This window comes from Periplaneta americana, chromosome 3 (assembly GCF_040183065.1).
Source record: "Periplaneta americana isolate PAMFEO1 chromosome 3, P.americana_PAMFEO1_priV1, whole genome shotgun sequence".
NCBI lineage: Eukaryota > Metazoa > Arthropoda > Insecta > Blattodea > Blattidae > Periplaneta > Periplaneta americana.
Window position 1 is genome coordinate 164,173,308 of NC_091119.1, and position 26,830 is coordinate 164,200,137.

At 34.9% G+C, this 26,830-nt stretch overlaps 1 protein-coding gene across 3 annotated transcripts in view; it reads left to right on the plus strand.

Annotated features, from left to right (window-relative positions):
• LOC138696808 (paired box protein Pax-6-like) overlaps positions 1-26,830 on the plus strand; it is a 571,671-nt gene that overhangs the window by 189,886 nt on the left and 354,955 nt on the right. The gene's annotated exons all lie outside the window — the stretch shown is intronic.

Below are 26,830 nucleotides of genomic sequence, written 5' to 3' on the forward strand. Positions count from 1 at the left end.
GAAGACCTAAGAAAACATGGCTGAAGGTGTCATTGACATGATGATGATTGACACAGAATGGTGAATCACAAATCAGAAATGGAGGAAGAAAATTTCAACTGTACTTATAAAAGTCAGGCACAAGAACATAATAAGAAGATGGAGCCTACCTATCTTTCCCTCTTTAGTATTTTGGTTATCTTATCGATTAAAGAGTTATTTTGTAAGTTAATTTTAGAATTGACTATTGATTACATATAGCTATTCATATTTTCTGTAATTATCACTGTTTTTAACACATTTATCATAGTCTATATTTATAGTGTACATTAAAACGATAAGTTAAATTTAACACTTACGGTAGGAAACTTAAAACTTAATTTCAAGATCTGAAAGTCCATTACTTAGTAACAAACATACAATGCCAGGTATCAGAAAACTGTGTACCTACGTCACAAATGACAGGCGCCGTAAATTTTCCCATCTATTAACGTATGTGATAAGTAGGGCCTGCTAGTTTCAGCGAGGTATATCACGTTAAATTATAACATATGTGGATGTCATTAATTAATTTTAACACCCAACTTCGAAATAACGTTAATGTAAATTAAAATCCCAAGACTGGAGATGGGATGTACTACTCTTGAATGGCTTTTAATGTAGGTTTATTAAGATCATTTCTTCTCGCATTATTGTAATTTAAAATTGTCTTACTTATAAAAGTCAGTCAAAATCTTCTGTGTTAATTATTTTTTATAATATAAATTTGATGTAACATTTGTTAGTTGGGCCTATAAATATGATCAAGATCTACACAGAAAATTCCTGAAAATCGTGTTCCTTGCACATCTAAAATTAGGCCTATTTAAGCTATATAACAGTATATAGACTACATTATTGGATCTTAAAATTATGTTTATTCTTTATCGAGCCTTCATTTGAAGGGTTTCTTTTTTAAACAACAATAGTCCAAAAACATAACTTTTCAGGAAAAACAAAATATCTGGCATGTGTGTTGTTGACACTTCAAGTATGAAATTCATCATACCATTTCTTAGGGTGTTGTCGAAACTTCGGAAAACTGAAGTACATTTATAACTTAAATTGCCTCATAGAAATAGCCTACATGTGTAAATGTAGGTAACTGTAGACAACGATTGTTTTAAGAAAAAAAATACTCTGTTGAGGCTGAAGTGTATCTCTCCTTTAATCTTCTTTTTCTTTATTATATCCTATTTCTTCTCCTTTCGTTTCTTACATTTCTTCCATGGGGTTACTACTGCACGTAAACGTGACTCCATAACTATACCCTAATAAGGTACCTAGGGGTATTAAGGCCCAGCATGTTATAAGGCCCACTACCTAGTTTTGCCATTAGTTATACACTTTTGCAAAAGAGAGCAACAGCTCTTAAGACCTTTTGCTTCTTGCATTCGAGTGAGGTATAAAGAAATCAGATTCTCGTTCTTGTTTGTAGCTGACTGGTGGCAACAAGTTACGTGTGATTATTTTTGCTTTCATTACAAAATTTTGCAAAATTTAAGTTGATATTTAATCGTTTTACTGTGTGTTATTAACATAATATTAAATGCACGTTATTGTGTAAACATTAAGAAGTTTGGGGCTACAGTACAACTTTCGCTAATGAGCACATGAGCACCCCATAAATTAGAATTGGCGCGAAGTAACAGAGCAGGAAATAAGGCCTATGAAATAAATACGTGGAAACGCCCACAAGTTCATAGAAGTCCCTGAACTATAAAGTTGAAACTCTAAAGCACAATCTTTTTTGCAAGAAATGAAACAAACGAAAGATTGACAATTCCTAATGCAGAAAGAGCATTGGATGAACCATCAACTTTAGGATTTGTAAACATCCAGGGGATGCGGATGTGTTCTGTCTGCGAAGAGAATTGTTGTAGATACACATGTGTGTGTCTCTTGTGAATGTTGGGTGCACGATGAATGTGTAGGTCTCACTGAGGAAAAAACTGAAGACTTTGTATGCCCAAATTGTGTTCAATACTTAAGTTATATTCTTTATTGTGGCCTTATTACTTGTCACAGCAGGATATAAGGCCCAGTGACATGATGTTACTTTTCATTGCTCACAGCATTTATGTGTCTGTCTGAAGTAAAATATAGGATAACTATAAAAGTATGCTAATCCGTTATTTAAAAATTCCTAAACGTCTCCATTTCAAAGAAAGAACGTTTTATTCCTAAGGTGGGCCTTATTACACCCGGGTTACCTTACAAAAATTCACGTGCCGAAGTATTTTTCTCTGAGATGGCTTTTGCCGCGTACGTAAGGAGCAGTACTGCCAATCTACAACAGTTTAAAATTGTGTGGATAAATATTTCAAGATGATATGAATGGAATATTTGTAAATTCAATAATCGTCCTGGCTGGACAATGATTGTTTTCACAATAAAAAAGTCTTTGGACTATGGTTGTTTTATGAAAACCACTGTACATTTCCATTCCTATAACATAGGTATATGGTGTTTTTCCCCCAACAACTAATTCAGTAGATGGCGGCTACAATACACTCACCATATGCTTCATATCTGAAATTTGGATTTTTTTAATTATGGTTCTTTTTTCAGAAAACCCTTCATTTAGGTCTATTTTTGAGTGTGCTACTAGGATATGATTTGACATATGTATAGCATTGGCAAAAAGAACCGGACCGACCTTTGTAGCTGATTTCAGAGCCTTGTTCACTCCAGAGCATGATAGACTGGTAACTAAGACTTTCGTGGTTCGAATCCTGCCTGGAAAGGAAACTTTTTTTTTTTTGTTCCTTATTCAAATTTATTCCCAATACTTTTCGATTGTTGGTAAAATTTATGTTCTGGAAATAATAAGTTAATCTTCTTCTTCTTCTTCTTCTTCTTCTTCTTCTTCTTCTTCCCTTAAAGTAGATATTAGACCATATGACCTGTTACGATCTCACAGTTGAATTTTCAATCCAGCGCTTCTTTGGACGACCGAGAGATCTCTTCCCGTTTGGACGATAGTGGAGCATGACTTCTGGGATTCTATCTCTATGCATGCGATGCAGATGATTTATCCAGTTGTTCTGATAATGTTTTACGTGATTAATTACAGGTTCTAGTTGTAATTCTTCCATTACATCTTCATTGCGTTTGTGATCCCATTTCGTATATCCCGCTGTATATCTCATAAATATCATTTCATTAGCCGTTATTCTGCTTTCGTCTTTCTTCCTCAATGTCCATCCCTCACTGTCGTAACAAAGTACAGATCTCGCCAAGGTCTTGTATAGGCGAATTCTAGTATGCCTTTGTACTAGGAAAGGTTTCATAATGTTGTTAATCATTCCCATTGTTTTGGTGTATTTAGAAATTTTCTGTGAAATGTCTACTTCATCGAAAAAAGATAATGTGTATCCGAGATATGTAAAATAATTTGCTCTTTCTAATATTTTTTTATCTAAACATATTTTGCTAGGCACAGGGTATTTTCCGCAGAAGGCCATAATTTTAGTTTTTTCTTTATTGATTTTCATATTATATTTAATTCCAATTTTGTTAAAATAAAAAAAAATTAACGTTGTAATTCATCTTCTGAGAATGGCACCAGAGCTAAATCATCTGCAAAAAGTAATGAATCTAGTTGTAAATGTCTATTGAGTTGTATAATATATATCCATGAGGAAATTATAATAAGTTAATTAAGTAGTAAAATATCGCTGCAATCGAAAAGTATTGGGAATACATTTGAATAAGGAACAAAAAAAAGTTTCCTTCCAAGGCAGGATTCGAACCGCGAAATTCTTAGTTTCTAGCCTATCGTTCTCTGGAGTGTACAAGGCTCTGAAATCATCTACAAGGGTCGGTCCGGATTTTTTTTTTGCCACTACTGTAGCCTACGCTATGTAGGTTTTGACTTATGCGTAGAATTTTACGAAAAAATTCACCCACCTACGTAAGTCTAGGAACACGTATACGTTGTACTCTACAGGTCACATACAGAACAAAGAAACTGAATAAGAGACACAAGATAAACAAAAACTGTTAGAAATTAAACGTTTACTGAGAAGGCAACTGTAAATTATCTGTACCCTAATCCATTAAGTTAGGGCCTATATTAACGATGCCATGCTGGTGGTGATGGTGGTAATAAAAGCGAATCATCAACTGAATAATAAAGAATTTCATGGATTATATTATTTGTTGAATACGTCAAATTATTATTAAATTGCGCACGGATCTATCTATTATCTTCACGTCAAATAAAATTAACGCTTTTGGGAAATAGCAATTGAAAATTACTGTTTTAGAATATTTTATAACTGTTCAAATTCAGATTTTATATAGATTCTGTGTTTATTATACGCACGCCTATGAATTCAGCACGATCGGATTAAAACAGTCCGATTCTGACAGACTAAACCAAATGGAGCATTGAACATGTAAATGAACTTTAATTATCCTAAGCCTTCATAGACCGGAACAAAAAGTAATACACAAGCTACCACAGTTCATACTACGGCTTTAATTAAACGCCCATATTGCATCCATTACACTGCGTTAAAAAGCTATTTTTCTAGCAGAAATGAAAGAAAGATATTAGCTTCGTTAAATTTTAATTATATAGGACAAAGTTAAAATTAGATCTTTTCGTAATTGTTGTTTATTGTTAGTAAAATAACATGTACAAAAATACAGTCTTAATTCTTTCCTGAAGGAGTAAAAACTCGTGCTCAGGGAGTTATCTAAACACATACTTAACACAAACAAAGATAATTATTTGACACAAAGTGGATCAAGAAAAAAATCATAAGAATAAATTAACTTTAAAAATACAATTTCAATTTTAACAATTTAAATCATACAAATACATATACATATTAAATCAACATATATTCTTTAAGAATTATATTCCTAACACTATTTTTGAAATTTCTGATACTAAAATTTTCCAAATTTAGGTATTTTTCAATTATTTTATTATATAACCTTAGACCAAAGTAGATACCATGGCTAAGAGGTGTACAAGCTACAGCAACATTATTCTAATTATTCTGTGCTCTTTGGTTTGTTCTTCTGTGGTCACAAGGCAACCATCATCATAAAATGACAGTCGATACGAACAGCTGTTAGAGGGGCGGCCATTTTTACTCTATATACAACGCTTAAACAAGGGGTTTCATGTATATAACTACTGCAAAGCAATTCCCATTGTATAGTTACAGCCTGTTTATACAGCCATCGCTTATGCATGGTTTATTAGTAAAGTTTTCTGTCTCAACTCTGCTTAAGTCTCGTATAAAAAACTATACACAGTTTATTAGTAAGACTGAGAGAATATAGGTTATGTAGGTCTATACAGCGAATAGGGATTATAAAGAATTGACACTTCGCGTCGGTACCTTTGATGTAGCGGACTGATTTCAATGACCTTCAAGCCAGTTAGAGCGTGAGATTCTGCTTTCTCCCTAGAGTTGGCGCTGACATCACACCACCTAGCAGTCGACACAGCGGAAATATAACACATATAATTAATACATCTAGGTACATTATGCACTCAAATAAAATAAATTGGATCCATAAAATAATAAATCCGTCATTAACTGTAATGTCTAGACTCTAGAGTTCCTTTATAATGAGAGTTGAGACGTTGACCCCAACAACAATATTAAAATATGTAATGATTTGATAGAACTGAAAATGGAAAGACAAAACTCTTATGAGAAGTAAAACCATATACCTATATTATATTACATACAAATTTTAAACGAATTTGATACATAATTTTATAATATATTATATTATTTTATAATATAATTTATTATATCTGAAATATAAAAAAATATTATTACTACTAGTTTGTCATGGAGAAATAAGGAAAATCTGTTAACTTGAATTTATTTGAAGGAAAGCATTACTGGATCATGCAATAAGGTAGGCGATGTTTGGATCCTGTGTCTCAACTCTATACTCAATTATTATCTTAGCGTGTGCTCGATTACACTAACCTCTAGTGCTTGAAAGTGGAACTAAACGCTGGCGCACAGAGAAACAAAACACAGGAAAATTCGCTCTGTGTCCATTCTTTATAATCCCTATTCGCTGGTCTATATATTCTGAAAATGCAGAAGGATGCGTTCAATAATATCTCCTTATGAATAGTGTGTTCGAAGCAAGTATGTGTACCTTTTCAATTCATTGTTGTTGTTATTATTATTATTATTATTATTATTATTATTATTATTATTATTATTATTGTTGTTGTTGTTACTCCAGATTTCAGTGCAAGAAGTGTTGGCGGTGTCGTTTATTCTTGTTTGTGAGTGTGGATGCGGAATGCAGCGCACGGACTTGTGAATGCGGAATCAGGCACTCGAGGCGTGTAATGACGCTCCTCGGCGGACAGCTAGCTCGTACGTGCGCTGGGTGTCAACGCGTCGTCAGTCTGAGCAGGACGCTCTGGCGGTGGAATGGGTCGAGAAGTCACACCAGAGAATAGGGGACAGTTTTACCGTGTTGACTCTTCCGCAACATCTTACCCTATTGAAGAACCGTATATAGGCTACAGCATAATGGAAAAATAAAGGAATTTAAAGTACTTTCAATCATTACGATTAAAGTAAATTATTGTCAATTAAGGGATAATCTAACATCATCTCTGCGTCTAGAGCGGAATAGTGTTGCAGGATTGCAATAGGGTAAACTAGGGTCTGTTGGACAGTCGGGCATGTTGGATACTCTGTACTTTAACGTGTTACCACGCTACTTGTGGACATCACATTCTGCTAGAAGTCAATGACGGAAGTAGCCCCACTCGTGGCTACTTCCTTCAATGACTTCTAGCTGAATGTGGTGCCACAAGTGGCGTGGTAACACCTTAAAGTACAGAGTGTCCAACATGCCCGACTGTCCAACAGACCCTAGTTTACCCTATGAGATTTCCATTTTCAGCATAGAAGTGAAAAATCAATCCATGTTGAATCTTTCGTACGCTACTTTCAACAATTGAATATAAATAATTGATTAAATGACGATCTTACTCGTGTTAATTATGTAGTCTAAGCATGTGCGGCTTACAGCTTACAGAGCCTTCTGTGTCTCGGCGTCATCTCAACTTCGCTGCCTGTTGTGTGGGTGTGTTCGTGTGATTTTTTTTAATTTTAGGTTATTTTACGACGCTTTACCAACATCTTAGGTTATTTAGCGTCTGAATGAGATGAAGGTGATAATGTCGGTGAAATGAGTCCGGGGTCCAGCACCGAAAGTTACCCAGCATTTACTCATATTGGGTTGAGGGAAAACCCCGGAAAAACCTCAACCAGGTAACTTGCCCCGACCGGGAATCGAACCCGGGCCACCTGGTTTCGCGGCCAGACGCGCTAACCGTTACTCCACAGATGTGGACTTCGTGTGATGAAGAGTTGAGTCAAATAGTGTGTGTTCTGAAATTGATCTGTGTGTTCAGAATTTGATTAGGGTGTGTTTTAGTGTATCTGTATATTGCATCTTGTTCTAGTGTGTTGAGTTTTTGGGTTATATGTGTAGGATTTCCATGTCTGTATTTATGTTATTGTATGTGTGGTTGGCATTTGTTATGTGTTCGGCATATGTAGATGTAGATGCAATATTTGCGACAGTTTCTACATTGGACAGACAGGCAGATCATTCCAAACTCGATACAAAGAACACATTAAAGCAATAACCAGAGGACACAATACATCTACAAATGCCGAACACATAACAAATTGCAACCGCACATACAATAACATAAATACAGACATGGAAATCCTACACATACAACCCAAAAAACCAAAAACTCAACACACTAGAGCAAGATGAAATATACAGACACACTAAAACACATCCTAATCAAATTCTCAACACACAAATCAATTTCAGAACACACACACTATTTGACTCAACTCTTCATCACACGAACGCACCCACACAACAGGCAGCGAAGTTGAGATGACGCCGAGACGCAGAAGGCTCTGAGGATGGTGTCAAGTAGCATCGAAACAGCTGTAAGCCGGACATGCTTACATAATTAACACGAGTAAGATCGCCATTTAATCAATTATTTGAAAAATCAAGGACAACTTCTCAGAACGAATATCTGAAATGAATTTCTTGGTAACCTCTTACGTCATGAAATAAAAAATGAGCCACGAAAATTATTCATTCATTCATAGGTACTGTTCTGCCCAAGGGCAGATCTTTCACTGCAAACCCAGTATTCTCAAATCTTCCCTATTTTCCGCCTTTCTCTTTGTCTCCGCATATGACCCACGTGGGCTATCTTAATGTTGACTCTCATCTGATATTTTATTTTGCCTTAAACTTTTCTTCCGTTCACCATTCCTTCCAGTGCATCCTTCAGTAGGCAGTTTATTCTTAGCCAGCGGCCGAGCTAATTTCTTTTTCTCTTCCCGATCAGTTTCAACATTATTCTTTCTTCGCCAACTCTTTCTAGCAAAGCTTCATTTATTATTCTGTCTGTCCATTTTACACGCTCCATTCATCTCCATATCCACATTATCTTAGCCAAATTCCAGGAATTTGCCTCCTCTCCTCTCTCCGAGATTTGCAGGGCAGTCATTGAAACAAGGTGACTAATTTTTAAGAAGGTGTGGTGCGAGTACGGTGAATAATATTTAAATGTCATTTTCTTTTAATTCTATGTCATCTTTCCATTAGTTTAAGGGTATTTTAATGGTCATTTTAAGTAGATTTTTAGGTCATGAACATCCGCCCTCTAGATATAACACTCTATTAGAATTATTTATGAAGTGATAATGTTGTTTACTCAAGATAATGACACTTGTATCATCTGATTGCGTAGAGTAGCTTAATATTAATTTTTACAAAAATACTTTTCGAAAACTACATGTTCCATATTTATTTACAAGTAGGCTACATTTTTCTTTGGAATTAGGCCTACTCTAAGTTTGAAATTTTCCAGAACTAGCTACTGTACAAGTATAAATCATTCTACTGACAATCAAAATGATAGATATATTGCGGAAGAAATGTAATGCATAATTTTATTAATGCCATAAGATATAACAATAAAACAATAAGACTTATTTTTAATTAAACATGTATAATGAAATTAAATATGTTTTGCCGACTGCGGCAGCCAAAGCGGTTTAAAGCACGGAACCTTAATGTTGCGGGGAAGCTACGATTATGGGTTGAAATCCCGCCTAGAACACGGATGTCCGTTGTTAATATGATAAGTTATCCTATGTTGTGTCTGGCGGAAGTTCGGCATTGCTGATCTTACGTTACGATAATATGGTCTTTGTATATCTATAATATTTAATGTTAAGCTGAAAGAAGTCCTTCGGAAGTACGCCAGATCAACAAGAGTTGTAGAGCCAATAATGAAATTAATTTGTTTTATATTTGGAGAAGGTCTCATCAATACTTGCAGAGATATTTTTCATATTGGTATCTTACAAAACTGTCTAAATAGCCTACTCAAATTTTGAAGTTTACCAAATTCGTTTCACTCCTATACTCAGAAGCAATATAGAAATATTTCAGTGTAATGTTAAATTCAGCTTCTTTACTGCTTTGTATAATAATCTATATACAAGACACATTAAATATTGTAACAGGCAATCAAAATGTTGTGATTTTTCTTACTCAGGAATAGGATACTCGAATTTAAAGTATTTACAAAAGCAATGAATCACTGGATTTAACATTTCACTCAGATTAAATTATTAAATACTCAAATACTAAGAGAACAAAATATTATTAATTGTTCAATGTTAAAATGTTTATGAAAAGCTAAAGGACGCAAGTTACGAAATCTACTAATTGTTTATTTATTTATTTACTTATTTGTTTATTTATTTATTTGTTTATTTACTTATTTATTTATTTACTTATTCATTTACTTATTTATTCATTTACTTATTTATTTATTTACTTATTTACTTATTTATTTACTTACTTATTTACTTATTTATTTATTTACTTTTTTACTTGTTTATTTACTTACTTATTTACTTATTTATTTATTTATTTATTTATTTATTTGCTAATAATTGTAACAAACTATAATATAAACAGGAAAAACTTTCAAATATCTTGGAGCAACAGTAACAAATGTAAATGACACTCGGGAGGAAATTAAACGTAGATTTAATATGGGAAATGCCTGTTATTATTCGGTTCAGAAGCTTTTGTCATCTAGTCTTCTGTCAAAAAATCTGAAAGTTAGAATTTATAGAACAGTTACATTACCGGTTGTTCTGTATGGGCGTGAAACTTGGACTCTCACTTTGAGAAAGGAACAGAGATTAAGGGTGTTTGAGAATAAGGTTCTTAGGAAAATATTTGGGGCTAAGAGGGATGAAGTTACAGGAGAATGGAGAAAGTTACACAACGCAGAGCTGCACGCATTGTATTCTTCACCTGACATAATTAGGAACATTAAATCCAGACGTTTGAGATGGGCAGGGCATGTAGCACGTATGGGCGAATACAGAAATGCATATAGAGTGTTAGTTGGGAGGCCGGAGGGAAAAAGACCTTTGGGGAGGCCAAGACGTAGATGGGAAGATAATATTAAAATGGATTTGAGGGAGGTGGGATATGATGATAGAGACTGGATTAATCTTGCTCAGGATAGGGACCAATGGCGGGCTTATGTGAGGGCGGCAATGAACCTCCGGGTTCCTTAAAAGCCAGTAAGTAAGTAAGTAAGTAAGTAAGTAAGTATAATACAATTGAAACACTTTCATACCTAAGTTGCTCAGCAATACATATGTCTAAGAATAATCTTCTCCAGATTGTTCATTATCAAACTTTGTCTTCTGTGCGTCAATATAATTTGGTAAGCTGAGAAACAACCCTCTATACAAACATAAGTCGAGAGGCGCGGGAAAACGTAACATAAATGATTGATTTCAAGTTCATCTGGAAGACCTTCACTTTTCCCACCATGAGTTGATCACACGTCTCATCACTGCAGAACCTACAGTGAGAATGCTATCACGCGTACAAAATATAGGCCTACTGTCATGTGTATTTAATAACAAACAAAATATGCATTTAAAGCCATCTTACGGACAACGAAAGATTATTCTCACAATAAGCAAAACGCATCTAGATTCTAGTTTTTGTTTCACAATATATTTTTCACCCAAAAAATAAAAGATAATGCTCATTATTTTTCGCGTATTTACAGAGTTTTGAATATTTAAATTGCACTTTTTAAAATAAAAAGATAAACTTTACCAAAGCGAAATGAGTTTAGAAGTAAATAATATGATAATTTATTGAAAGGATTGAAATTTGAATATTCACAATTAAAAATGAGTTAATACTGAAATATAATATGCCTAAGTTATATATAATATATTTCGGCTCTGATGTTTCAACTTCTGTTCATTTAGAAATGTTTTTAGGTTGTTTTTGTCTCTATGTATTACCGTCTGTAATACCAGATTGCAGAAATTATCTTTATGGTGCGAGGTAATAATGGCATAAGTAAAAAATTGGTAGTTCTGAGTTGTGATCTCCATGTGGATACAAAAATGTACTTATTCATATGGTAAGTTATAAAGGGTATATGTCTACCCTCTTCCATAATGATGTAGAGAGTCAGAGTCCCAGCCGATCATAGTGATATTGGTTCTCATTTAAAACTTTGCTTTGATAATCCATGTTGAATCTTTCGTACACTACTTTTAACACTTGAATATAAATAATTGATTAAATGGCGATCTTACTCGTGTTAATTATGTAAGCATGTGCGGGTTACAGCTGTTTCGGTGCTATTCGACACCATCCTCAGAGCCTACTAGATCTAGGCGCTATCTCAACTTCGCTGCTTGTTGTGTGGGTGCGTTCGTGTGATGAAGAGTTGTGTCACTATTTGATCTAGTAGGCTCTGAGGATTGTGTCAAGTAGCACCGAAACAGCTGTAAGCCACAAATTCTTACATAATTAACACGAGTAAGATCGCCATTTAATCAGTTATTTAAAACTTTGCTTTTGTTCTATTGAAAATTTGCAATTTATGATTTATGCTCTTTTACCGCGCACCATAGAATTAAGAATAGGCCTACATGTTTTAAACTTGAACGTTGAAACTGGACACAGGCTATGTATGTACACATCTACAAATAAGTAGATAAATAAATGGTAGAAATTATTTAATAATACAATAAATCATAATAAAAACAAAATTATTTACATTAACTACTTCCTTTACGAATCTCTCCCTATGCATTACGAGTGAGTGTAAACATTTTAAGTGTTTCAAAACAAAAATATATCCTTCTTTCTGATAAAATATGTTCTATTCTTGCCTAATGAAGTGCTCGCTACCAAATTATTCTATTTTTTATGTTCTAAATAAATATGTGTACTGCCGATTGTAATTGGGACTTTGCCCTCTTCTAGACATAAATAAATAAATAAATAAATAAATAAGTAAATAAATAAATAAAATTATGTATCTATGTAAATCTTAAAAAAAAACACTCATTTCGAACCGTCAAGCTTTGTTTTGTTTTAACATGGTTCGCTGAACATCGGACCTGAAATGTGTACGCTGCGCTATAGGCCACTCCGTACATAGACTACCTACATTGTTGCGCGTTGCTCGATGGCTTTAGGTAACCAAACGCAGGACTCCAGTCACAGCTCATATTCTCAACGTCTTGACACCATATTTTTATTAATGATCTTTAAATGTATCATCATCTGTTAACATTTTATAAATAGTGCTAGTTTACGTGTTCCTATGAAAGGTATGAGAAGTTACAATCTTTCCTACAACAAAACTCTCTTTCCCCAGTTTCCAGATGCATTTAAAATTGCTAACTTATGTAGCATTCATTATGATCCCTTTACATTAGAAATTTAGAATTTGTATAGTCTAATTTTAAATTATTTAGCATGGGTAACCTTCTTCTTCCTCTTCTTCAGTATTTTACGTATTAGGCCAATGACCTGTTACGAACTTTCGCCAGCGTTTAAGTGGCCTGCCCAGTGATCTTCTGCACTTAGAATAATAAGTATTATTATTTTCATCAGTATTATTATTACTATTATTATTATATTCCTACTTACTTCTAAGCTAATATTAGCATGTATTCCAATGTGTTTATTTTTATTTTTACTGTGTACATTTTTTATTGAACTATCGGCTTCTGTTTTTGTGTCATTCGTATTTGATTCTAATAATATTAGGCCTAATATGTATTCAACTATGTTTATTTTTATTTTATGAGGTAAATTTTTATGTAACTACCTCTTTTGATCTCATTATGTACCTAAATCGTATCAGTATGTAATTACTTAATTCCGATCCAGTTGTATGTTCAACTATGTAAGCAAGTTTTAATCCTGGTTGAGTGTAAGAGAAGGTCTTATGGCCTTAACTCTGCCAGGTTAAATAAATCCATTATTATTATTATTATTATTATTAATATTATTATTATTATATTTATTCTTATACTAACCTATCATTGTTGATTAGTACATTAATATTAACTAATAATAATAAAAACAGTAGCAATAATAATAATAATAATAATAATAATAATAATAATAATAATGATAACAACAATATCCTGAATAATAGCTTGTTAAATTCTTTCATATTGTATAGTGTATTACTGTCGTCAATATTTTAATGTTAAAAGGCAAAGGAGAATTCGGTATGAGATAGTCTATTCGTATTATTTACGAATGTAAGGTTTTAATCCGGTAGCTGCTGGATGGGTAAATAAAAGCAGAGAGTCACTTTTGATCATTTTTGAAGAGCTGCAGTGCTACGTTAATTACAGCATGATTATCTCTCCTCAGCTTTTGTCTGTTTCTATTGAGCAGGTAACTAGCCAGGCAGGCGTCTAATTTGCGGCAGCGACGCATTCCTGAAAGTGCGCCGATGAAATACAAACGGTTCCTGCCTCCTAATCCGGAGCGTTTCCCCCGACACTAATCACCCCATTATCCAGGCCGTGATTCACGGAAAGCAGCCACGAAATCAGTTGTACATCTCCCGTCTCTACTATAGGAACACTGCGTGGGATATGCAGGGTTTGAGTTTGAAGATGCGAGCGAACCTTTTCCCTACGAAAGGATGTGAGGATGAAGTAGTCCAAAGCCACACTTCTAAAAAAATTGTTTTTTGTGCGAATTCTTTTCTAACTGTATGAGGGGTACGCCGCTGTGGAGTAACGGTTAGCACGTCTGATTGTGAAAAGAGCAGGCCCGGGTTCAAATCCTGGTTGGGGTAAGTAACATGGTTGAGATTTTCCCCAGGGTTTCCCTCAACCAATCGAAGCAGAACTGCTGCGTAACTTTCGGCGTTGGACCTCGGATTCATTTCGTCATCATAATTACATTTCCCCTCTTTCATCATCTTCTTTTTCTTTTTATTAACTTTAGAAAATATTGAATTCAAAAGATTTTTTGCTTCTGTTTATGATTGAGTTTCTGTGCTCAAATTACCGAATTAATGTCTTCAGATCATGTGTCTGGACTATAACATTTATTTTAAATTTCTAAATTTATAAAAATTTCTATACCTCATTTGAGGAATGAAAGCACTGTAATGTTCCTTTGTAACAAGCCTGTACTGTACTCCAACCACGAGAAAGTCTCCAGGGAATGAGACGCAGCGGGGTGATGCTGTGAATGAATGTTGATGTCATAAGATGTCATAAGGTCACACACGTGGGTACTCGTATCTCGATTGGCTATCTCTCAAAGCACAAACGATAACACTGATATACACATTTTTACACTACCCTAGCTACAAAATTAGATTACGGTTAATTTCCTGGTCTTTTAATCCCTCCATAAAGGAAATAACATATGCAGGAGAGCGAATGATTTTTAAACTGACGTTATAACGGTAATATTATCTATCTACTTCGCTCCAATAGATGACGCAATAGTGAGCACATTCCTTTCACGGTTTATCTCCTGGTTGGAGAACAGTACTCAAGTGTTAGAAGTTTGTAGGTGTTCAGGCCGCCACTTGGAGAAATATGAATAACATACTGTGAACAATGCAGAAAAAAGAAAAATGATCCCAATATAATGTGTAAACTTAAAGATGAGAGATTAAGTAAAATAATTAGAATTTACATTTCATATGATATCTTCAGGAAGGCAAGCTTCAGTTAAAAAAAGTTTATGTTAGCAATATTACGTAGTGTTATTGATGTACACATGTGTTTGTGTATGAGAGAGAAAAATAGAGAGATTGTTTTAAGTTGTGCCCTATTATAATTTGTAGTAGACCTACAGTTGAAGCCCTATACAACTTGGTCCGAAACATCGCGGATATGGATGTAACACTGTAAGAAAAATACCCTCAGAAAATACCTTTATTAAATGATCATTTTCCGATATATTGTACCACTGTCAAGCTATAACGGGGGGGAGGAGGTAAATAATGTCCCCCATAACGTTGTTATATCGGGATTCTATGGTTTGCTTTGCCTTCCCAAGGAAACTGTTCTCTCTCCGCCTATGATCACGACCTCCGTTTAATTCCAAGGTTTCGGGCTTGCTCCGACGTAGAGTCGACTGCGAGCCGCCGCCGAACTCGGACTCCATGGATATGTGGCCATTCGTTGTTGGTGGTAGCGCTACGTGCCGTCGGCTCTCCACTGGGCTCATGGTAACTCATTGATATCGCTGTTCTTAGGTGTCATGTTCTGACCAATATTTTTCAGAATCCACAGAAGTTTATTCAAATCCACATAATAAAAGAAAATACCTTCTGAAAATAGCGTACATTCTCTATAGCAGACAGGAATAGCTGTATAAACATAATGTTTACTTCAAAATTTCACAATAGCAAAATTAGAGACACACTAAAAACATCATCAGACTTCCGATAACTCTAACCATACTTTCTTACGTCTTTGAACTGTATTTGTCTCGTGTGAATAATGTGAAATTTTTAGACAAATTATTCAGTTACGATTTTTGATGACAGGACGAAGTTTAAGATCTGGTGTTGTCTTCCACAAAAAGGTAAAGGAGTAGTGACTTATAGTGAATATCCGAAAAACAACTCTTGGATTAGTAATAGAAGAGAGATATCCTGAGAGTGGACCAATGCCATAAAGATGTCCACAAACATCGCAGCAGTACGATCTGTGCCAGGTCGTTCCTTCCAAGATCAAAACTGTCGTCATCTAGGATGCATCGAAGTAGAAACCCTTGGGCATGTTCTGGGTTATTGCCCTAACTACTGAGGAACAACCGCCACCATAAAGTGAGAAGCTCCATCGCAACCACTCTTCGGAAGCCAAAGTGGGAAGTTTACGAAGAAGTGCACTGCTTGCCTGAGAATGGGTCACAGCCATCGATCGCCGGAATCAAAGAAGCCTCATTCTTGACCCCACTGTCCGTTTTGAGAAGGATGATCAACAAGCCAATAACGTTAAAGATGAAAAGAAATCTATTTACAATTCATGTATTCCTCACTTCAGTGAGAGATACAAAATGAATATTAATACATGGGAAGTGAAAGGACTTCTTTTTGGCGTTAGGGGAACTTCATTTAAGTTAACCAAAACCATTTTCCTTTCTCTTAAATTTTCTAATGAGGACATTAATAAAATTTGTCTAATGGTATTGAAAGATTCATTATCCATTTTACACAATCACTTGTATGACACTACGTAGGCCTAATATTATTTACTTCATCTCATTATACTTCGTTGTACTTTCATCTCATGTTTCTCCGAAATCAAATTGTACTTTATTTTAAAATTTAGCATTGTTTTGTTTTCTCTCCGCAAATCATTTTGTAACATTTTTTAAGTTAACCTCTGTTTTGTATTCTGGATCCTAGTGGTCAGCCGTAGATGTCGGCCAGATGTCCCATGTGGAATTAGTAGTTCACAATATCGATGGTGAAGAATGGATACCTATGTCAAATTTTGCCATTTCTGGGTTATGGTACCAAACAATTGATAAAATATTCGCGGATAGGATGCGATAATTTCCTATGTCATATCATACTCCCAACATTATTAATTTTTAAAAGAAGTTCATTATAATTAATGTTATTGATATATTGTGGATGTTTAGAAAATGCTTCTGAAAACCAACGATTTTTGACATAGGAGGTTTCCATTCTTCACCATCGATATAAAATATTGTAAAAAAAAGGTAAAGGTATCCCTGTAACATGCCATGAAGGCACTTGTGGGGCATGGAGGTAGAGCCCTATGCTTTCCATGACCTCGGCACTAGAATGAGGTGGTGTGGTCGGCACCACGCTCTGACCGCCTTTTACCCCCGGGAAAGACCCGGTACTCAATTTTTATAGGAGGCTGAGTGAACTTCGGGACCGTTCTGAAAGTTTGGCAACGAGAAAAAATCCTGTCACCACCTGGGATCGAACCCCGGAGCTTCCAGTCCGTAGCCAGCTGCTCTACCAACTGAGCTAGCCGGCAGCCACAAAGTATTGTACGGTAATATTTTTTACTATAAGTACTAATAAATTTCTGCATTATAATCGTCATAATTACTAAGATATTAAAAATAAATGAGATAACTTACGTGTCAAAATACGGTACTTTCATTCTATTTCATTTTCCCAATAACGAACACTTTTCTCTATCGGACATTTCTAATTCCTGAGAAGTGTTTGTTAATGAAAGTTTCACTGCACTAATATGGTCAATATAGGCTATGTCCAGTAGTTTAGAAGAAATCGTTGCACACAGACAGATAGACAGACAGACAGACAGACAGACAGCACGTCCAGTACCATTTATTTGATCTCGGAGATTCTGGAAACATTTATTTCTGTGAAAACCTCCAAATAGATTTTATAAACTACTGGTAATCAATATTTTCTTTTTACACTTCATATAAGTCTACGTAGTCTAATGAGAAAGTGAAGAAGAGTAAACAGTACACAAAGGGATCGCGTGCTGCATAAGAACCACATTTCTAAAGACATGAGAATCTGTGCTCACTTCATGAGTTGGATTGCCCTGTGACTGCAATTGAGGTATTTTCATGTACATTTTGCTTCTAATTAAGTCACTAAGTCACGCTGCAGATGTGCAAGGATTAAGCGAAACGAGAGGGAGGACAAAGAGGGGGATCGGATGTGCATCCATACAGAGGCTTACAATGCAACTGTAAGATGCTCTCTCACACTGCCTAATCCTTCTGAAACAATACTCGGTGGAGACAAAATATTAACGAAGCACGTACGTAGAGAATGTCGTTTCTGTAAAACATGTCAATATCACATAATACTCCGTAGAAGCAGCAGACACTATACAAAGTGAACCATAAGTTATGTCATTAATTTTAGGGGGTTATTCATTTAGAGTCCCGCGCCGTGGCATCTTGGTCTAAGGCATCCTGCCTGGGACTCGCGTTACGAAATGCGTGCTGATTCGAGTCGTCATGGGGGAAGAAATTTTCTCATGAAATTTCGGCCAGTGTATGGACCGGTGTGCACCCAGCATCGTGATACAGATGGAGCAGTAGCGGCTGGTGGTCAAAATAATGAGTGTGCTACAATCTCTATATCGGCCTACTGTATACATTTATATGCATTTATCTTAATTTGAGACTCGCCTAGTGACGAAATATGGAGTTCCTTCCTACTGCAGAAGTTGTCAATTACCCTGGTGTTAAACGTTAAATCCCTCCATTCTGGACATTATACTCTTTTCTATTGACAGTATTGCAAGAGCAGTGAGGCGATCCTGAGACACAGTGTTCCTTAAAAACGTTTTTATGCGTTTCAAGCAAGAAAAACATCTTTCTGGCTCAGCAGTTGTCATTGGTGTTGTAACCAAAATATTTAACAACTTCGTTACTTCACAGAATGGATCCCGTGAATTGTTGGAGACTATGTTTTGTAACAATTGAACAGCCATCTATATTTCGGAAGTCGGATCTTCCGTATAGAACTCCAAGTTGTGTCTTTAACATTCTTTTGTTCAGTACAGTATAGCTGTTGACAGCAACTTCAAGTTCGCGTTCAGGAAAGTTATGCAAAAAATTGTCAAAAAATTCGCTGTTTAACAATTTTGTTGCGTCTAGGTAGCTTAAAGATTGGAAACGATGAGTAGTTTCCTGAATTATACGGTTACATAATTATCTCTTTGGCATCAATTTTCTGGGATTCAATTTTCCGTCGCTTGCTGATTGATTCAGCAGGTACCTCAAAAAACTGTTAGATGGCAGCAGCAGTCGAACATTTGAATTACCAAATACATTGTACATAGTTCCGAGTTCCTCCACGAACAAGCATTCTTTCCTTACGCTTTACTTTTGCAATCTCCTAGCTGTGTTGTGCTGAAGCTTACTACAGCACTTCCCCGCGTAAAAATAGCCAATCAGAGCAGTTATTTCAGCTTCGCACATGCGCATTAACAGTCTACATTCTCATGTAAGTTTTGAGTAGGACAACGAACCCCCTGAGGCATCAAAGAGCGAAGAGCGAAGACTAAACACTCTATAACGCGTCATGAAAATAACAACGGAAAATTGTCAAATGGCAGATCAAATACTATGGTATTGCAAACACTTTATTTGAGCAAAAAATATCATTGTGCTGTAGCACTGAAGCACATAAGGACGGGCCGCCCCTGAGTTGGGGAGCAACGATAGGTAGCGAAATCCGGTTACGCAAACCAGCTATAACGGCTGGGAGGCTCATCGTGCTAACCACATGATACCGCCATTCTGGTTGGATGATCGTCCACCTCCGCTTCGGCATGTGACCGTGAGGCCAGCAGCCGGCTGGTCGGTCTTGGCTCTTCGTGGGTTGTAGCGCCATGGTTTATTATTATTATTATTATTATTATTATTATTACTATTATTATTATTATTATTATTACTATTATTAATATTCATTTAGTCTAGATATTTCAAAAAAAAAGTTTAATACAATTTTGTTCGTATTTGCTTCCTTTTCGAGATAAAAATTGTTTTATATAGTTTGTTTTGGGAAGTAAATTGATTTATAATTACCAATATGCTCAGTCAATTTAAGAGTCAGCGTATAAGGAAATTATCTAGTTTCAAAAATAGACTAAAATTGCACCTTTTCAATTCAGATTCCTTTCAATTACAAGCCCATTTCTCTGCGATAGTTTTTTAAAAAATATATATTTCCTTTCCTTCTTTTCCCCTTTTTTTATTCTCTTGATCACCAGATGAATTTATTATCATACCCTGGATTTTATTTAATTTTCGTATTTTTTTTTTCTTCTGTTACGTTTTCCCTATTAACTATTTGCACTAACTGAGTTGCTTTTATTATATTCCAATCTTTAGATCTGTATTTTATTTTCTTTTTTCTTTTATGATATTATTTTCATGTTGTTTAGTATCGATTTTGTTATGCTATTATATTTTTTTGCAATATGTTAGTATTCTGTTCTTTAACTTTTTGTTAAATTTTCACTGCTTGTATACTTTGTGACCTGGTAGAGTATAAGAGAAGGCCCTACGGCCTTAACTCTGCCAGATAAGCAAATAAATAAATAAATAATAATTTATTTATTGCTATTTATTTATTGATATTTATGTGCTGGATAGCAGCCATAAGCCAATAAAAGTCCAGCACAGTGATACAAATAATGCAATAAAATGAACAACTATGGTACACATTACATAATAGAGATAACAACAAAATAAAGAACATAGATTACAATGATTAGTTTACAAGAATTAATACTGTTATATTTTATGGAAAGAAGTTGATTCATACAATAGTATTACCAATATGTGTAGAAAGATAATGCAATTAATATTAGCAAAGACATTGTCATGTTCTAATACTTCTATACATTGAATGGATCGAAATCTCCTACATGCAACTTAGCATGTTTAATACAACTGGAGACCGGCGAGGAAGATTTATAATTTCTAATATAGAAGAGTTTGTGATGTCTCATGTCCTTCATAGGAATACGAAGGCTGACACTGTTTAAGAAAGATAGGCAATTAATGTCACCTTTAAGGACCTTACATAAGAATAAGTACTCGAGATCATGACGTATGGCATACAGGCATCGACATTTAAATTGCTCGCATTATTAATAATACAACAACAAATGGCTTTTAAGGAACCCGAAGGTTCATTGCCGCCCTCACATAAGCCCGCTATCGGTCCCTATCCTGTGCAAGATTAATCCAGTCTCTATCATCATACCCCACCTCCCTCAAATCCATTTTAATATTATCCTCCCATCTACGTCTCGGCCTCCCTAAAGGTCTTTTTCCCTCCGGTCTCCCAACTAACACTCTATATGCATTTCTGGATTCGCCCATACGTGCTACATGCCCTGCCCATCTCAAACGTCTGGATTTAATGTTCCTAATTATGTCAGGTGAAGAATACAATGCGTGCAGTTCTGTGTTGTGTAATTTTCTCCTTTTTCAACAACTACTACAACAACTACAACAACAACTACAACAACTACAACAACAACAACTACAACAACAACAACTACTACTACTACTACTACTACAACAACTACTACTACTACTACTACTACAACAACAACAACAACTACTACTACTACTAGCCTACTACAACAACAACAACAACTACTACTACTACTACTACAACTACTACTACAACAACTACAACAACAACTACTACTACTACAACAACTACAACAACAACAACAACAACAACAACTGCAACAACAACAACTACAACAACAACAACTACTACTACTACTACTACTACAACAACTACTACTACTACTACTACAACAACAACTACTACAACAACAACTACCACTACCACTACTACTATTATTATTATTATTATTATTATTATTATTATTATTATATGATAATAAATGATTGAAGGAATTTTAGTTTTGTCCTTCATATGTGTAGATATTTGACCCAAACAAATGTAACTTTTCCTTCTGCAAAGAATTTTTCAAAGTTACATTTGTTCGGATCAAATTTCTGCACTTTTAAAGGACAAAACTAACATTCTTCCAATCATTTATTATAGTAATATACTGTTCTCTTAATGAGCATTTTGGGAATCTAATCAATGACTTTCCCAAAACACGCTATAAAATGTTTTATATAATACAATTTTTTATCTCGAAAAGGAAGCAAAAACGAGCAAAATTGTATTAAACTTTTTATGTTTGAAATTGTTCAATGAATAACCCCTGAAAATAATTACATTACTTACGGTTCACTCCGTATATCGGAGAACAGAAGGTTACAGCTTTCTATTCGTGGAATAAAACCATCATCACTAGCCTATTTACACATCCAAAGTTTATAGGAAGTAATTTGACAACTTCACTCCTTCTATTGTGTTTATAATAGTAACTAGTGGCTTGTGCAGCAAATGCTGCTGCAAACTAAGTTCGTTAGACGTTCAAATAAAAATTTTTCAGGTTTATTTTCAATGAAGAATACTTGTCTTTTTGATAGTTATTTGCTTCCTTAATAATGAAACATACTCCCTCTGAATGGATTTTTTAGACCAAATATTTTTTCTTGAACCTATCCAACTTCAGTTTTTGAGTTTCAACGCGAAAACGAAAGTATCAATGTCAGGACGATAGCAGTAGCTACATATTTCAGGTCATTGTGGATTGTAGGCGAAAGTTAAAAAAATGTCAGGTTTGCTAAGCTTTCGAACAATAGCATTTTCGTATAGCTGCTGCATGTAGAACTTCAAATGTAGAGCGTAAAATCATTTTATCCTACTAAGATATCTTGCTGAAATGACCTGGAGACTACAAAATTTTCTAGGCCTCTTATTTTATCAGCAAGTAATACCTTTTGATCTTTCCTTAGGAACTGTAATTTTTGCGCTCTCTCGAGGCAATACTGAAGACAATGACACATATCAATATCTACACTACACCGCCATTAAGTGTATGAAAAAGACCCAACCCCACTGGGTTAATAAGTATAAAAATATTCGATTTTTAATAACAATATTATTATCTTACTTAAGTTTTGTAGTTATATATAGCAGCCACTCAGTAAATTATAGAAATGAAGATCTACATTAAGATATTCTCTACATTTACTTACATAACCTCAAAACGTTTCACTTTCATGACATTAATATAGCATCAATATTATGTACAATTAATGAAAAATAGATGCATCATGATATTAACTATAATAATATTTAATTTCTAATGGTAATAATGTCATCAAACCACCTCAAGTTTCGCAAAATTATACACTGCAGAATCTGTTTTTAATAACAAATTGAATTCAGCTCTAAATAACTTATGTCGGCAATCCTGCAGGTCATGGCCTTCGTGTAATAGCCTATTGTTTATTGTATTGTGTGTTTTGTTCTGAAATCCAATCAAGTCGGCCATGATTCAATAAAATTAAACTGACAACAGATGGATTTTGTAAAATACGAAAATTACGTAGGAAAATTGACATTTCACTGAAAACTACTACTTTTCCGAAAAACTTTGGGTTCCAAGCTTGAAAATGAGGGGTTATTTATTAAAATCCGTTCAGCCGTTTTCCCGTAATTTCCATTACCATTTCAAATTATATATATAGATTTTGGTGATATCCAAAACCATCAACTATCATGATACTTTGATAAATAATTAATAACTATTTTATACAGCCCTTCTTAAAAGTTGTTAAAAGTTTACTATTATACATTATTTTAGTTTGCGAAATGTACTTTTAACACTAGTGCGAAAGTACTGTAACTGTTTGCGCCGATTGGCAGGCAATTGTTTTCCATCAGATGTCACAGGGCAGAAATCGCAACCGATCAATAAAGCAGTTCAAGCAACGCCAAGCTTACTATTAAAAATGACTGTTTTTTTTTATTAAGAAACGTACACTAATGAAATAAATTGCTTCAATAACTATTTTATTGACCGCTATAACTTTTCAACACGTTTTAAGGAACAATCAAATTAATCCTACAATCGTTATAGTTCCTTATAAAAATGTATAGTAAGGAAGCACTACTGGTAATACAGTTACCGGAATTTACGAGAAGTAAATTATGATTTGAAACATCGTGTGCATAAGTGGGAAGAAGCTTTTCTCTGTACTTGTTTTAAAAATTCATTATTTTGTACTAGTACATAGACTTGTTGTAATTATGATATAGGCCTACCTAACATTGACTCCTGATTTTGCTGGTAATAATTCCAGTGTTACTCTCTCTCTCTCTCTGCAGTTTATTTTATTTCTTCCGGTTCTCTTCCAGAATTGTTCATTTCCAAATGCGAGTTTGAAACAACAGCCATGACGTTTCATACGCCAGATGGCATTCAGTACCACACCTGTCATGTCAACCGATACTGTAAACAACAATTCATTAATTTTCCGCCATTTAGCACATCTAGCGATTTCATGAATGATATATAAATACATTTTTAAATTATCTAATATATTTAGCCTACCCTATAGCCTAAATGTTTAATAGCTATTATATATATATATATATATATATATATATATATATATATATATATTTATATATATACTTCTTCCTATAACCATTAGATATAAATATTGAGACATACCTTGAGGCTTTATGAAACGATCCATTCTTTCATTAAGGTGCATTCTTGTACATAATTCATGTGAATTGTAACCTTGACCACAATTTTGTATTATAATTTTATTATTGTTTATTGCTTATAAAATATGTATTTTGATACCAACTATAACCCTAATATACCTCAGGGTGAAATAGGGTTTATTAAATTGGATAATAAAAAAAATACTGAACGGTTGAATAAAAAATAGCGTAAGACATATATAAAAATTGATTTTATTTTGTTCGTGGGTTTGTAACTCTCGCCTACCGCCTCGTTTCGCAAACATCCATACTCGCAATTCAAAATGCTACTTTTAACACTTGTATCATAAATAACTGTCCCGCGCCGTGGCGTCGTGGTCTAAGGCATTCTGCCTAGGACTCGCGTTACGGAATTCGCGCTGGTTCAAGTCCTCATGGGGGAAGAAATTTTCTCATGAAATTTCGGCCAGTGTATGGGACCGGTGCCCACCCAGCATCGTGATGTACTTGGAGCTACGATAGGTAGCGAAATCCGGTTGCGAATGCCAGCTATAACGGCTGAGGGGATCATCGTGCTAACCACACGATACCTCCATTCTGGTTGGATGATCGTCCACCTCCATGCTTTGGCATGTGGGCGTGAGGCCAGCAGCCGGCTGGTCGTTCTAGGTCCTTCACGGGCTGTAGCGCCACGGATTATTATTATTATTATTATTATTATTATTAGATTATTATTATTATTATTATTATTATTATCATAAATAACTATTTATGTTGAAATTTATTTCCACTATAAAACAGCTAAAAAAGAAGAAGTTTACAGCGGGTGTATATGAGAATTTTAATTTCAATTTACAAATTGCTTTTAGAGAAACCGTAGGTTCATTGCCGCTCTCACATAAACCCGCCACCAGTCCTTATTCTGAGCAAGATTAATCCAATTCCTAGCATCACATCCCACCTCCTTCAAATCCATTTTAATATTATCCTTCCATCTACGTCTCGGTCTCCCCAAAGGTCTCTTTCCCTCCGGCTTCCCAACTAACATTCTACATGCCCTGCCCATCTCAAACGTCTAGATTTAATGTTCCTAATTTTGTCAGGTGAACAACCGAGGCTTATGTTGGGGTTTCGTAACAAGCAGTTTTTTATAGTGATGGGTTGTTAGCCCTTCGCCCAACCCCCACGCTGGAGGACCAACCCTTATCGTCTGTCCGCGATTGATTATTCAATATATTCGCAGCTACCCTCCATAGGCCTATCTGGAGGCCGTCTCCTCTATTCGCAATCTGAGGACGCGCCATGCCGGGGTGATAGGGATCCACAATACATGAGAATTTTAATTATATTGTGCAGCGTGTAGTGAAAATGACAATGCTAGACAACTTTGTGTTCAGTGTATTGGAGAATGCCAAAAATGGTATCACGAGGCATGAGTGGAAAATAGCAGCGATGAAAAATTCACATGTAACGAACGTGAGTAAGAGTATTATAATATTTAGGCAGACCTATATTTCAGAAACAAAATTTATGTTGTAAATGTTTGGTTTTAAAGAGTTCCCTATGTTTGTCATACCATTTACAAATCTCTCCCATTATGGGAGAAGTCGATAGGCGTACTTCGGCATCGATTTATATTTTTTAAATAATCCTACAGAAATATAAAATGATCACATTTTCACCAGATATGTGAAATGTACGGAAAACATGTCCATACATATTAGTGGCAAAATTAGAATAAAAATTGCATAACTTAAATTGGTTCCAAAATTAAAATTTTTCTTTAACGTGTCGAGATGTCCCTAAACGACTCTATATACTTTCAGACTATTTTCTAAAGCTAAAGCTAAATTTAATATCTCCTTAATTGGGCAAATCGCAATATAGCGAACGTAGAAGCTCCGCCCACGACCCCTTCCACTTTTCCCCTACTAGCTCATCAGACACTCTACGTGATAGGCGAGTGTTGTGTCGAATGCACATTTCATGTGGGTGGGGATAACTTTCCCTACTGGCGTTCGCTATATTGCGATTTATCCCTATATGTTTATGGGCCTAAATATTATGGAAATATTTTAAGGAGTTCTCCAAAATGAAATATTAGTTTCAAGGGGTCAGTGACATTCAAAAGGTTGGGAACCCCTGGTATATAGTAGGCCTACTTTCAGACTATTTTCTAAAGCTAAAGCTAAATTTAATATCTCTTAATTCACTGTATTATGCAAGTATTTAATGAGTAGCTTATATGTTTATGGGCCTAAATATTATGTAAATATTTTAAGGAGTTCTCCAAAATTAAATATTAGTTTC